This window comes from Chrysemys picta, chromosome 8, assembly GCF_011386835.1.
Source record: "Chrysemys picta bellii isolate R12L10 chromosome 8, ASM1138683v2, whole genome shotgun sequence".
Lineage (NCBI taxonomy): Eukaryota > Metazoa > Chordata > Testudines > Emydidae > Chrysemys > Chrysemys picta.
The window spans coordinates 6122253-6137682 of NC_088798.1; the positions used below are offsets into that span (position 1 = coordinate 6122253).

Consider the following 15430-nt stretch of genomic DNA (forward strand, 5'->3'; position numbering starts at 1 on the left):
AGGTGCTGCTAATTGCTCTCTCCTCTTCCACCACAGGGTCCAGATTTTCAGCCAGTGTAGATGGCATAGTTTCGTCAACTACACTGAATCTATGCTGATTCACACCAGCCCTCTGCCTATGTTTGTTTCTGATGAACTATCCAGTAGAGCTGGTGAGGAATTTCCCGTTGGAATAATTCTGACAGAAGAGGCAATTTCTTCCAAACTGAAATTTTCCTTTGGAACATCTAAGTGAATGCTCCCCAGTCTCCCCACGCTGCCTGCCTGGCTTACAGGACTTTTCATTTAGATTTTCCTCAAAATTTTCCCACAAAAATTGGAAATGTTCTTGAGGAAAATTTCATTTTTGCTAAGACTGCATTTTCTGTTGGAAAATCAGTCCAGTGGGAAAATCCCAACCAGCTTCAGTGCTCAGTTTATCCAAAACAAATACAGGTAGAAAGCTGATGCTTAGCCAATCTCAATCCACATACAAAAGTCGATGGCTCTTTGCCACTTTAAACTAGCTTCGGACCTGGTCTTTATACTAAGAAAAACAATGAGGAGTCCTTGTGGCACCTTAGAGACTAACAAATTTATACTGTGACTGGAGAGAGCAAAGTGCAGCACTTGGTATTTTTCGTGCCCGACATAATTAAGTAAAACAGGTATGTTCTTTGGCTGCAGGCCTTAGCTGGGGAAGATGTTTAACATCAGATGACAATTACATTTACAGCTCTGCTGCCATCGCTTTTCTACTTGGTGAAGAAAGAGCAGGTGCTAGCCGCTTCTCTGCACCACAGTCTACTCAGGGAATTGGGGGCTCGTCGGCTCCCCAGGCTGTCGCATCTCCAGGCTTATTTGAGATGAAAAAAATTACAAACATGCGAAATTTCTTGTGGGAAGGAATTTCCATTTTCCAGCCCTTTCTACTAACCACTCAATAGAAGTGAATCCCGTTAACTATTTCAGTGGCCGGCTCTTGTGCTCGGTTTACTATATGAAGTGGCTTTGGTAACTTTAGAGAGGAAATATTTGTCGCTTCTCTCCGCTCAGGAACTGCATCGGGCAGCAGTTTGCCATGAACGAGATGAAGGTGGCTCTCGCGCTGACTCTGCTGCGCTTTGAACTCTCCCCTGATCCAGCCAAGCCCCCCATCAAAATACCTCAGGCCATCCTGCGCTCCAAGAACGGGATTCACCTGCACCTGAAGAAACTCCAGTGACACTTAAATCACTGCGACAGGATGTGATACATGACAGAGTTTAATCTAAATTTGATTGAATAACTAGAGCTGGGTGGGAACTGAAATTCCCCTTTCACGGGAAATTCTGTGATTTCAAAATGTTTTCATTCAGAATTGCAATGGAAACAGAATTTCAAAATTTCCCACAAAATGAATTTTAAAAAAAATCATTTTAATAAAATTTTAAAAATTCTTCTGAGATTATCAAAACTTTTTGCTCTGATTTTGCCTTTTAAATAAAAGGCAAAACAAAAAGTTGGTCTGAAATAAACAAATCTAAACCTGTAACGGTGTCAAAAAAGATTGATCGATTTTTTAGGAAAAACAAAATTCTGTCAAAAGCAACACATTCTGTTGAAATTTTCCCAATCGGTTCTAGTCAAAACAAAGGCTGTGTTTTATCTCTGCAGATGTATCCCTGCTAACTCTTCTTTGTGATTAACGAAAAAAATATTTGGGGAGTGGAGAAAGGACCATGGAGATGCAGCTGTGTATTTTTATTGATCATCATAATAGTTTAGCAAGGGTTCAGCATTGTACAGAAGAGAGAGGACAGTGTCCCCGCTCTGAGAGATTTGCAGTGGGGCTAGATTCTGACACAAGGGGCGAAGGAGGGACGGGAGAGAGTAAGGAGACTTCCTCTTCCTTTGTATGCTCTGCACACAGGCCTGCCAGATTTCCAGCCCCTGTGCAGGGACCACTTCCTCTCAGGGAGCGAGACGACTAAGTAGGGAGTTGTACTGGTGTACCCCAGAAAGGGTACTGCAGTAAGTCCACCAAGGGACGGGAGTGCTTTGCAATTCCTGCTGGAGTAGTGTGCCTCCACACTGCGCCCCAGGCGATGCTACGCTTACTAGGAAGAAGCCCTACATAGCGGTAATGATCATTATTGTTAATTTACATGAGTGCCTAGAAGCCCCAATCAGGGATCGGGACCCAGGTGGGCTGTTTGGGCACTGGACACTTCACATGATTCTAGATAGGACGTAAATCAATGGCAGGTTCGTTGCACAAAAGTTGCCTCTCTCTTTAATCTTCCCCTGCCTTCCATTCAGGGCACTGCAACGGCTGATCTGTTGCCATGGGACGGCCTGATCCAGCCCTTCAGCTAACTCAATGAAGGAGAGTGCAGATCCTGGTCTGCACTGAACAGTTCTACAGGAATAACCATGTCGGGGAGGGGTGTGATTTTCACAGCTGGTCTTATACCAGTAATAGCCCTAATGTGGATGCATTGACACCATTATTAAGGTGCCTTATACCCATATAGTTCTTCCCGTCCCATACAGAAATAGCTATACTGGTACAGAGCACATTTATACCCATATAGCTGCATCCACACAAGGGAGGGGAGTTATCCCACTTTACCTGTAGTGGCATAGTCAAAGCGGCGCAACTTTCGACTGTACACCGTAGAGCAAAATTGTGTGTGGCAGATCAGGCATCCCAACGACCCAGCAAGCAATTTAATCAATGTTTGTAAGGATTAAATTCAAGTGTAACCCCTTTTATCAACTGGTTTGTATCTAAATTATCTTGAGATTTCACAGCTGTGTCAATGATGACTAAATTAAATAATGAGCATTAAAAAATATCTTCATGCCATCTTATTAGCACATTAGGCTTCTAAATATAAATGTATACGGATTCACGCTCTCAGATCCCCACCTCTCATCCTCTGTCCTATTGTGTCTCTTGCTGTGGCCTTGTGCAATGTCCTCATTCCTCTAATGCCTGCAGAACCAAACACAGATTGGAGCCCCATTGTGCCAGGAACTGTAGAAATACATGGTGAGAGACAGTCCCTGTCCCAATGACTCTAAATAGACAAGACGGACAAAGGATGGGGAGAGAAACACAGGGGAAATGACTTGACAAAGGTCATGCAATGTCAGTCAGTAGCAGAACTGGGAGTAGAATCTCCCAGGTCTCCCAATGTACTGTCCTAGCCACTAGACGACACTGCCACCCTAACAAGGGACTCTGCTGATTGTCAGGATACGACTGTTTGGGAAATCTGTACGATTTGTGGATTCAATATGAGATTATGGACTCTCTGTGCATATTTTTAGCAAGCAGCTAACTCCATTTTGAATGTGGGGGCTTTGAGTGCTGTCTTCTCTGTTCCCTCTTTACCACCAGGTTGAACTGAAATTCTGACAGGGCTGACAATAGAGGGTCGTTAACTTGGGATGGTCCTCTAGTCAAATACAAACATATTAAACAATAGTCTAGATCTCAACCAGGAAAACTGATTTATCAGAACAGAGGGTGTCTGGCAATGAACTTGCCTAGTAGAGGTCTTATCATTGTTACGGCTGTTCCAGGAGTCACTTGACCAAGGACCTGAAAGGTTAGAAAAGGACTCACAGGAAGATGACTGAGAGCCGCAGAGGAGTTTTGGGCAGGAGAGGGAGAGGGGATGGAGTGGCCAAGGGCAGAATCGGAGAGCTGGGTGGAGACGGCTCCATGTTTCGGGACACAAGGCAGGCACTGAGACAAGAAGGACTCCAGAGCTTAAAGATAAGGACAGTGCCTGGACCCTGTTCAGACTCTGGAGGCTTAGGACATCCAGGGGATTCCACGGCTGGATCCCCTCACGGCAGTTTGGTGAGTAACCAAGAGGAGGGGCTCAGTTGGAGCTGTGACAAAGGTGCCTCTTACAAAAGACCCCTAAAAGGAAGGAGAGATGGCTCTATCATCCACGGAATATACACTACATCTAGCCATCAAGTTACACCTACCTTCCAAATACACTCCTTGTAAATCATTACTGTCTCACACACACACACACACACACAATTGTCCGCCGACACTAGAGTGCGCTCAAACAGGTTGGATTCTTTGGGACTCTGTAAAGTGCCTTAATTCATCCAAGAAATGTGAGAACCGAGGAACAGTCACATACCAGTGCATCTGTGGTTATGTGAAGGGGCTGTGATTCTTTCATCGTTTAAACTCAAGTGTATGGTATTATTTAACTAGAACATACAGCATAAGCTACCAATTAGTTGGCAGATACAAAATGAGTAACATACCATAGAGATACCTAGCAAATATTAAGATCCCAGTAAAACTTTCTAGAGAAGACTGGCTGCAGTCTCCGTCACTCTTTCTGCTTCTTGAAAAGACCATTTAAATCACCCTTGGACTTTAATACAAATTATCTCTATTTGTCTTAGGATCTACACAAACTATCACTAGTTACATAACAAACAAAGAAGCCAACTAGGTGGGTAGCTGCTACGTTCAGTAACTGATGGATCAATTTTCCTACTCACTCCAAGGCTCTGGGTGTAGTGTGGAGTTTTCTGCATGCTTTGGAAAACAGGTCATCTTCCAATTTGAAGTACATTTCTGGCCCTTATGGGGGTAAAGAGCTGTAAATGCAGCGCATTTTGAGTCAGATCTTCAGCTCAGTTTTTGGCCCTTTCTGTCTGCGAGGCTATAGAAATATTCCTCCTGATAACCTCACAGTTTATACTGAAACAAGAACAGGACGCAAGGAACCGCTAAATATTTCATTGCTCTTTCCACTATAGGCCCAATTCAGCCCTGGTGCAAACAGGGTGCGTACACCAAATGTGGCTCTGTATGTTTGTAGAATTTCAGTATACCACCCTGGGGCTTTAATGCAAGAGGTCAGAGAAGTAGCTGATCTGGTAAAACACTCATTGAGGAATGTGACTGATTTGCTGCAATAAGCCATCAGACCACTGGGGGTACTAGAGGACAAGGTCAGAGATATTTTTTCCACTGTAAAAAGAAGAACAGGAGTACTTGTGGCACCTTAGAGACTAACAAATTTATTAGAGCATAAGCTTTCATGGACTACAGCCCACTTCTTCGGATGCATTTTTGCGGATAGAGACTAACATGGCTGCTACTCTGAAACCTGTCATTTTTCCACTGTGTAAGCAATCTTACAAAGGTCATCCCTGTTCAACCACAAGTCTATCATCCTCACTAGTGTCTATGCACATAGCTGGGAAAGACGATTCCCTCCATTGCAGGAATTCCTGAGTAAACCCTATGGTAAAACACACTCATTGAGGAATGTGACTGATTTGCTGCAATAAGCCATCAGACCACTGGGGGTACTAGAGGACAAGGTCAGAGATATTTTATTCACTGTGTAAGCAATCTTACCAAGGTCACTCCTGTTCAACCACAAGTCTATCATCCTCACTAGTGTCTATGTACGTAGCTGGGAAGGACGATTCCCTCCATTGTAGGAATTCCTGGGTAAAACACTATGGCTTGTGTTATACAGGAGATCAGAGCAAATGATCCGACACTCCTACTGGACTTAATATAGACAAACCACAGATCTGTAACTTGATCAGGGTCCCCCATGCACCAATGGACCTTATTTTTATAGTGGGCCAAAACCAAAAAACCCTGTTCTAAATACCCCCCAAACCCAGGAATGTATGCTTCAGTCTTACCATGGGTGTAAGGGTTAATTAATGTTGTTTTAGTGTGTGTCTACACTATCATGTAAGCCCAGGGTTCGAACTCAGGCTCGAGCCAAACCCTCCTTCCATCTATACACAAATCACGCTCAGAGCTCAGACTCAGGATTTGAGCACCCCATGGGGGTGGAGGGCCAGAGCCTAAGTCAAGATGGGACCCAGGTTTCCGGCCATATTGCTTTCCAGTGTAGACACAGCCCTACTGGACTCGTGCTCTGGGAGACCCCCAGTCTCATGCTGTGCAATGGCAGGCCAGCAGATATTACTGCCAACCCTCGCATTAAAGCCTCCCTAGGATAATCAGTTTTTCTGATGCCGATGTAGGCACGATGAGTTTGTCTAAGTTGCCACAGAACTTTTCTTTCTCGTTTTTCAGCATTCGTCATGGTAGGAGCATAAGCGCTGATGGTGGTAATGTACCACTTATGTTTCAATGGCAACTACAAAACCATTGGATGATCACTTATGCCTTTAGGTAGACTTTTAAGCTTGCAAACAATGGAGTTGCTAATGGCAAAGCCAACACCCAGTTGGCTTGGCTCTGAGGCTGGGCAACCTCCCCAGAAGAATGCGTATCCTGCACCCATCCCTGCCAATTGACCTTTTTTCACTGAGCAAGTGACTTACTCCATGAAGCTAAAGGGGTAGGAAGGGGAAGCGGCTTGACACCCCAATGTGTCCAGTGTAGCTGCCCACCATTTGGCCCCGATCCAGAGCCCAGTGGAGAGTGAAGGCCCGGGCTCACCTATCCACTCCCAGAGGACATTACAGCACCAGGGACCTTCACTTAAGGCACTGGTCCCCAAACCTTTTTTGTCATCCCCCCTTATCTGGTCCGTGCCTCCCCCAGAAGCCAAGATCAGGAGCTGGGCCCAGGAGCAGGTCCGGGAGCCACGGGCTCCGGTAGAGAGCAGGGCCGGCGCTGCTGGGGCCGCGGCTGGGAGTGGGGCTGTGGTCAGGGGCAGGAACGGGGCCACAGCTGGGGCTGGAGCTGCAGCAGGGGGTAGGCCAGAGTGGAGCTGGAGGCCGGCCCAGACCCCACCATGCCCCCCAGAATGTTCCTCCAGGCCTCTCTAAGGAGGCGTGCCCCACTGTTAAGGGACCACTGATCTAAGACGATAGCCCTTTTGGAATAGACTTTGACTGCCCAAGGGCCCATTCCCCAAATCCCTTTGCCTCTCGGAGGATTCCCATCTTGGGGCAGGGCACTGAAAGGCAGGACCACTTTTTCAATGGGAAGACGGCCTGCCGACCCCCGCCTGACCACTAGGCGGCACTGTGGGTGTTTGTGCACCTTCTACCATGCAACATAGGACTGGCTGGCATATGGACTGGATGAGACCAGAGGTCCATTTAGTTCATCCTCCTCCTCTCTGACAATCCTGGCTTGCACCAGCGACTTCAGAGAAAGGGTGCAAGAAATCCTGCCGTGATAGGATAACCCTGTCCACATGGGAAGTTTCTTCTTCATCCTCTGTAATAAGAAGTTTCCTTCGGGCACTGCTAAATGCCTGAAGTAGGGGGAAAGGACAGATGAACTCACAGGACAGTTGGGTCTTCTCCTGCCAAGCAAAGTCTGGCCAGTTGCTGGTGAGAACTTCAGAACTTTCGCCTGTACTTTCCCAGTAGGTTACTCGGCACACAGCATTCCACACAAGCTTGTGTGGGAAAGGGGAGGGAGTTATATTGCTTTGACTATTAGCTAATCCAGACCCAAAAGGAATGGGAGCACGGTGAGAGATTCAGAGTCTGTCAGTGCCACAGAAGCTGCAGGACCATGGCATTTGCACTGGAGAAAATAGCGACCTCTTCCTCTCTGCTTTTGTACCTGGCCGCTGGATTTTGTCTCATCTACGTGCTGCTGAAAGCGATCCAGCTGTATCCCAAGAGACAACAGCTCCTCAAAGCTTTTGAGAGTTTCCCAGGTCCCCCCAGCCACTGGCTGTATGGCCACAGCTCTCAGGTAGGGAAAGACCTGGGGTTATGCAGCTATATATACACCATCCAGATTAGTGTCAACAGAGAATAGGCAGAGGGAAGGTAAATACAGTGAGTGGGGTCTGTGAAATCTGTTTGTTAGGAAAGGATCCGGGCAGGCGGCGGCTTTCTTGTCCTACCCTTTAACAGACGCCACAATCGTATGTTAGTGTCATGTTTGTGGGGGACTATAAGCTGGTTGGCCGGGGCTCGTCCCCCTCTGGGGCAGCGGGGAGCCAGACCGCCTCGCTACTTTGGTCAGTTGTGTCGGGGAATTAGCTCGGCTGTGCGGTAAACAGTCAGTAGCTCAGGCCCTCAGGCAGAGGCTGAGCAAACAGTTGAATAGTAGCAGGCCCTGGCCCTAGATCAGGGCGGGCAACAAACAGTCAGTAGCTCAGGCCCTCAGGCAGGGGCTGAGCAAACAGTTCAATATTAGCAGGTCCAGGTCCTGGATCAGGGCAGGGCAACAAACAATCAGTGGCTCAGGCCCTCAGGCAGGGGCTGAGCAAACAGGTTGAACAGCAAACCCCAGGCTCCTGGCTCTGAGTGGCCGGGGAGAGGGGGAGACGGCCACCCGCGAGGTGGGTGGCAGGGGGAAGCAGGCCCACCCACTCCACTGTGTCCCAGCCCGGGGCCCTAGCCGCGGCAGAAGACCCGCTGCTGTGTCAGTGGGGATCCTGGCCACAACACACTGACCTTGGCTCTGGCAGTGTTGCAGCCGGACTCGGGGCGGCTACCCCTGGGCTACTTCCTTTCTCCTTCTCTAGAGGCTCCTGGATCCAGACGGCATCCTCCACGGGGTCACACACCATGGACTCCTCGGGGTAGCTGGCGAGTGGTAGGCTTGGTAGCTCCTCGGGGTAACTGGCACATGATAGGCCTGGCATTCCCTTGGGGGAATGGGCGAGCGGTAGGCTTGGCAGCATGTCTGGGCTCGGGCTACCATCAGGCGTTGGCTGGTCTGGCCAGTCCTCGGGTCGGCCGCCGATCGCCGTGGTCTCCCCACCGGGAGCTACGCCACAAGTGTCTAGTCACTCCGGTGCCTGAGAGTCAAGTGAGCTCTGGGGTCGGGCTTTTATACTTCCTGTCCTGCACCCTGACCTCTGAGGGGCAGGCGTAGGGTTTCCTGGCTCCGCCCACTTTGGTGTCCAGAGAGGCTCGTCCCCCTCTGGGGCGGCGGGGAGCCAGACCGCCTCGCTACAGGGACAAATAAAAATGCAGCCACAGTAAGAATTGTGTCCATTTTTCAGTTCCAGTCCTTTAAGCAAACAGATAGTCCCATTGACTTGACACGGGTTACTCACCGGTTTAGAGTTAAACGTGCTTTCCAAGATCAGGACTTTGGTGATCAAATTTAATAGGAGCAACATAAAAAAAGTTAAGAGGCATCTTCTCTGTAGGAAGTAGGTTTGAGTTTGTTTTCACAGCTACTAAGCTCTGCTGTGTGTGTGAATATGGGGAATTTTTATTTCAAACATTTTCAGCGTTTCATGATGCAGCCATTTGGGACTTGATGCAGTTTTTTTATCCAATTGTAATGTTCACCTCACCAAAACTCAAACAGATGGACATCAAACACATGTTCAAAATAGTGATACTCAGACTGTGACTTTCAATCTGCAAGTGTCTCTTTAATGTGTCCCCTGTAGATCTTTGCAGCACATGATATTAAACTACTGTGTGATTTAACTATTAATCAATCTAAGTTATTAACCAATCAGGATGCTTTTACTGAGTTATTAACCAATTGTAGTTGATAAAATAATAATACTTGGTCAGTCATTTTGCTATGAGAATAATAATAATAATAATAATAGATAAAGAGATAGGTATAAACTAAATATTCCCCATCATACTGTTTAAAGATGAATCTATAGTACTATAGTAAATGAAGCAATGAATTCTCACTACTGTGGCTCTTTTGGGGAATGTTGATGGCTAATTTGGCTCCTGACGCACTGAGGTCTGAGTGTCGCTGGTTTAAAATGTTGAGCCTGGTTCTGCCCTGCTTTGCCTCTTGCAATGTCAATATTTTTTCATCAACATGCAATTTTAGCCAAGAAAATGGCTTTTTGTCTAAAGCAAAAATTTTGCAGGGGAAATTTTCATTTTTGACGGTGTTCCTTTTTTGATGCAAAACCAGAAACTGTTTTTTAAATCCAAAATTTTTTTAAATCTAAGAATTGTAACTTAAAACAGCTTTCAAGCACCGCCAACATTTTCAGGTTTTGGGCTACAGTTTTTTTATTTAAATAATTCAGAGGAAAATGTTGACAAAAAGTTTAATTTTTGACATTTCTCTGAAAAAATAGCAAATTTTCCAAGCAGGTGCATCATTTCCCCAGTGCAAGGGGAGTGTTAAGCTTTACCATTGTGATTTGCAAAGGAGACAGAGCTGCAATGCTGCTCCCTCTGGAACTGCGTAGCCACTGTGTGTAGATTTTTGGTCCTCTCTACCCCAGCCACTTTGGGGCCAGCATGGCATCTTCCCTCCATCTCGAGGGGCAGAGCCTCTCATTGCAAATCCATTCCACCTGCTCCCTATCCCCCACAGAGAGGCCGCTAGCGGCCCAGATGGCCTTGTGCAGACTTTCCACGCTGAGGTCATTTCACCCCTGTCTCCCTAAGCTGTCCCTAACTCTCTTTTCACTATCATTGCAGATTTCTCAAGGTGAAGAATTAAACAAGTTGCTGTCTTGGGCAAAAAAGTACCCCATGCCTACCCCAGATGGATTGGAGGTTTCGTGGCTGCCTTAACAGTCAACCACCCTGATTATGCCAAAACTGTGTTTGGCCATGGAGGTACAGTCATTGGCGCTTAGTTCAGATAGGTTTGCACTTGATGCTCTCTCCCACAGCAAAGGCCAAGTGTTATTTCCACAGAGAACCATTCAGACTCTTCTTCCTGCTTGTCTCTTCTGTCGATTATTGCAATTCCCTCCTTTATACCCTTCCCAAATGCGTAACTCTTCACCGTTACATTGGGGCACTTTCTATACTCATCCACAACGGGAAATGGGAACCAAACACCTGCACCCTCAGAAAGGTGTCTGTCTTAGGGCTTCCTAGAGCACCCACCACCATAGTATCTAAGTTGTTCCCAGGAAAAGCAGCACAGAACATCTCCTACATGACATCCCAGAGTCTTCTTTTGTTCTCTCTTTCTAGTGTAGGAAGAAAAAAGCACTGAAGTTGGCTACTGCAGGTTTGTACAGAGAGGACTCTCTGGATCAGCCATTTTGGAAAACAACAGGGGTCTGGTCCTCAAGGGACTAGCAACACCAATCAGGGCCCCGATTGCCCAGATAAAAGGAGCTGCCTGGCCTTGGTGGGGCAGTCCCTGGCTGGAACCAGAGAAGAGAAGGTGGGTGCCCCTCTCTGGCCACAGGGGCCTGACAATAGATGGAGCTCATGGCTGGCTGAACCTGCACAGCTGGGATTGCAGAGAGAGGAATCTGGGGACGCTGGCCCTGAGCTAGGGCTGAGATAAAGGGTCTGGTTAGAAGAAGCCCAGGGAAATATCAGAGATGGATTGGAGTGGGCAGTACATGGCTGCTGTGCATAGGGGCTCTGGGCTGTAACCTGGAGAAGTGGGTGAGCCAGGTTCCCTTACTGGCCACAGGTAAAATGGTTTAAACCCCAGACAGGGGTGGGACTTGTATGGGAGCCCAAACAAAGGGCTGAATTTAAAAGGTCCAGACCTGAGGCTGAAGACTCCAGGGAGAGCAAATAGCCTGTTTATTTACTAGATTCTTTAATACCCTGAAAGGGTCATTCAGAGTTTGTGGCTATGGCTTGGAGTGCCAAGCCATAGAAGACCTGCCAGGGTTGTCTGGCAGCCTGCAGAGGCGCCAGGAATGAGAAAAGACTGGTGGTACCACCTGTAGCCATTAGGAGGCACTGAAGAGGTAAGTGCCTGTTTTCACCTTGCCAGTTACACAAAAAAGGGAAGTAACATGTATTTGAAACTCACTCGATGTTGCATAGAATCCTTTCCTCATTCTTATTTATAAGAACATAAGAATGGACATACTAGATCAAACTGATGGTCCATCTAGCCCAGTATCTTGTTTCACACAGAGGCCAGTGTCAGATGCTTCAGAGGCAGTGGACAGAACTGGGTGATTTTTCGAGTGACCCATCCCCTGTCATCCAGGACCACCTTCTGGCAGTTGGAGGTTTAGGGACACCCAGAGCATGGGGTTGCATCCCTGGCCGTCCTGTCTAATAGCCATTGATGGACCTATCCTGCATGAACTTATCTAAACTATGTTTTAAATGTAGTTAGACTTTTGGCCTCAAAACATCTCCTGGCAACAAGTTCCACAGGCTGACTGTGTTTGGGGTGAACAAGGACTTCCTTATGTTTGTATTAAACCTGCTGCCTATTAATTTCATCAGGTGACCCCCTGAGTCTTGTGTTATGTAAAGGGGGAAATAACACTTCCTGCTTCACTTTCTGCACACCAGTCATGATTTTATAAACTTCTATCACCTCACTCCTCAGTCACCTCTTTTCTAAGCTGAACAGTCCCAGTCTTTATAATCTCTCCTCCTGTGCAAGCTGTTCTATGCCACTAACTATGTTTGTTTCCCTTCTCGGTACCTTTTCCCATCCTAAAATATCTTTTTTGAGATGGGGCGACCAGAACTGTATGCAGTATTCAAGGTAGATTTATATAGTGGCATTGGATATTTTCTGTTTTATTCTCTATCCCTTTTCTAATGGTTCCTCTAATTCTGTTACAATAAACGAGGTGAAGGTGGCTCTTGGCCTCACCCTCCTCTGCTTCAAACTCTCACCGGATCCAGCGAAACCCCCCAAGGAAAATACGTCTGCTCCAAGAACGAGATTCACCTACCCCTAAAGAAACTTCACTGACACTAATATCCCCAGGGCAGGGGTGTGAAATACAATAGGCTTAATTTTGATTGAATAATGCTGTCAAAATAGCCTGTGCATTAGCTCTGCAGTCACAGCTCTGATCATTCTTCTGTGTGATTAACCCAAGATATGAAAAGGGAAGTGGGCCTGGGGACAAGTTATTAATTTTTATTTATCATCTTTGTAGTTATTCCCCTTCCAATATGGGAGTAGCTATGCTAGTATAGAGTACTCTTATGCAGATATACCTGTACCTGACACTAGGGGGGGCTATTTCATTCTATGTGGTTTTCAAATAACATACCCCTTTCTCCAAATAATGTTCTCTACTGCATACCCTCATCTGGGATATGGTCATAATATACCTATGATTAGATTACCAAGTTTTACCAAATAAAATGTGTTGTCTGCCATTACAGGATTTTTCTTCCCTACCCTCAGGTTGAAAAACACTGCTTACCAGCGTAGTCAAAGTAGGACAACTTCCTTGTGTATGCAATTCGCGCCGTAGGGCAGAAATGTGGTGGCAGAACCAGGATCTCAAATGTTCAGTGAGCAATTTCATCCACATGAGTGATCTGCCCTGTTTGTCCAGATTCAAGTGTGAAACCTTTTACCAACTTGTATCTATCTCAGTTATCTTGAGATTTCACAGGCGTGTCACTGATGCACGCATTAAATAGCGAGTATTAAACAAATTTGAATGTGATCTTGTGAGCACTTTAGCTTTCCAAATATAAGTTGAGCAGGATTCAGGCTCTCAGATCTTCTCTATGGATCTCATGAAAAATTGACGCTCCTGCTGTATCCTTATCTGATGTCCTCACCCTCTCTAGTATCTGGAAGGCTGAAATAGTATCATTTGTACTACAGTAGTGCCAAGAGGCCCCAGCTGAGATAGGGGCACAGGTGCTGTGGAAACATAGTGTTACGGTAAATAAGTTCCCAACAGGAGGTGCTACAGTATGATTATGTATTGGAAATTAGACTAGTACTTGAAGATCCAGGAAACTCTACATATGTCTCTAACTCACACAGCTCCAGGTGTGGTGTTCTGTCCCATCTAGTAGCAGCAAGACCACTTAGAGAGAGATTAATGAGTCTGCTCTACAGCCTTATCTAGCAGCTGTATGGCTTTCAGCTCATGCAGTAGAGGCTCTCACATTTAGCTCCAGAAGTCCCAGGTTCAATCCTGCCTGCCAACAACCCAGGTATGTTGGTGTTACAAGTGGTGAAAGCCCTGTGGTGTGGCTGGCCTGGGTCAGCTGACTCAGGCTGGGGCATGTTGGGCTATAAAATTGTAGTGTAGATGTTTGGGCTCAGGCTGGAGCCTGGGCCCCGAGACCTCATGAAGGGGGCAGGTCTCACAGCCCAAGTTGCAGCCTGACACCAAATATCTATACTTCAATTTTTAGCCCCACAACACCTGACCCAGGCTCTGAAATCTGGGGAGGTGGGTTTTTTATTGCAGTATAAAATATACGCTCAATGTGACGGAAGGAATACAGCCAGAATGTTGCACAGTCCTGGCTCTATGTCTTTATGTTCACACACCAAGCATGGTGTCTGGTGTGTGTCGGCTCCTGAAGGTCCATGAAATCAGAAACCAAGAATAGAGCGGGGAGGGGAGGATGCTCCAGAGAAAACAATAAACTTGGCTGCATACCAGGTTCCTGTCCCCAAGCAGATAGACATGAAAACGGATGTGTTTAGCAATTGGACATTATTTGGAAGGGAAGCCTACAAATTGCAATGGACTGGATGAAAAGGAAAAGACAGTGAGACCAGTCACACCATTAGCTGTAATGGAGAAAAGCTGCCACAGCTCCAGCAGCATCTGGATATGTCAGCAGCAGACCAGGAGGACCCCTGTAAAATCCGAGAACACTCTCTCATGGTTCAAGACTAACTCTACCTTTGACCTCGGTCTCTCTGTGGGCACCTGTTCAGGTGACTGGCCTGTGCCTTCATTTTTCTCAGAGTGGACTCCCATGATTGACCCCACTTTCAGCCTGGGTCTTGAGGCTGCAGCACTCAGACACCAACTGTGATTACTTCATTGTCCTGATTGCGTTTGGACACCTGCATGGATTCCCTTCAGCATCTGTGACCAGTAGGTGATACAGTGACTGCAAACAGCTTCTTCAAAGCAAAGACCCTTCCCTCAAGAGTTGGGTAGGCCCAACTTTTCATAGGCGCATATCCCGCTTCCAGGGACCTGAGTTCTGTCTGCTTTCCTGCAAACCCTGCCTCTTCCCCTCTGATCAGCAGATCTGTGCTTTTTAACAGCTTAACGGTTCCGAAGTTCTTTGTTTGAGGTCAGCCCCCATCTCTGAGCTGGCCCCTGGTTGAGGTCTGGCTCCCTCTGCCCTGCCCCCAGGCCGAGCAGAGCTCTGGATCTGCTGGGGTAGCACAATGCCACGGCCTAAAGACAGGTGACTTGTGCCTCCCCTGGCACACGCCCGTTCCTTCCCAGGGAAGTGCAACCCATAGTGAGAACCTCTGCTCCAGACCCATGGTGCATACACTGCTGCTTACTTACATGACATTGTCACTTATAGCCAAGACTGTTGTTAAGCATGTAAAGTAAAAACAGGTCACCAAAACCGTGCATCTCTCTGCCAGGATGTAAATTCAGCACTTTAAGTAGATTCAATGGCTGCTCATTTTACATACAATATCACATGTTAATGAAGAGACGTGAAGTCAACAAAAAATGAGCACACAGGAAAAAAACAAGCCCTGGAGGGTTATCATGTCTAGGAGTAAATACAATGAACTTTGGGTGTATTTCTAAAAGGCAAAGAAGGCATCATGATATCCTACGGTTAGGAAGTAAATGGACAGCATATCTGCATTCATGAAAAC

The 15430-nt window shown here is 46.8% G+C and overlaps 2 pseudogenes; both read left to right on the forward strand.

Moving 5' to 3' along the window:
- Positions 1-2817, forward strand: part of LOC101952745 (cytochrome P450 4B1-like) — a 28209-nt pseudogene extending 25392 nt beyond the window's left edge.
- Positions 2818-7288: 4471 nt separating this feature from the next.
- Positions 7289-15430, forward strand: part of LOC101948125 (cytochrome P450 4B1-like) — a 31687-nt pseudogene continuing 23545 nt past the window's right edge.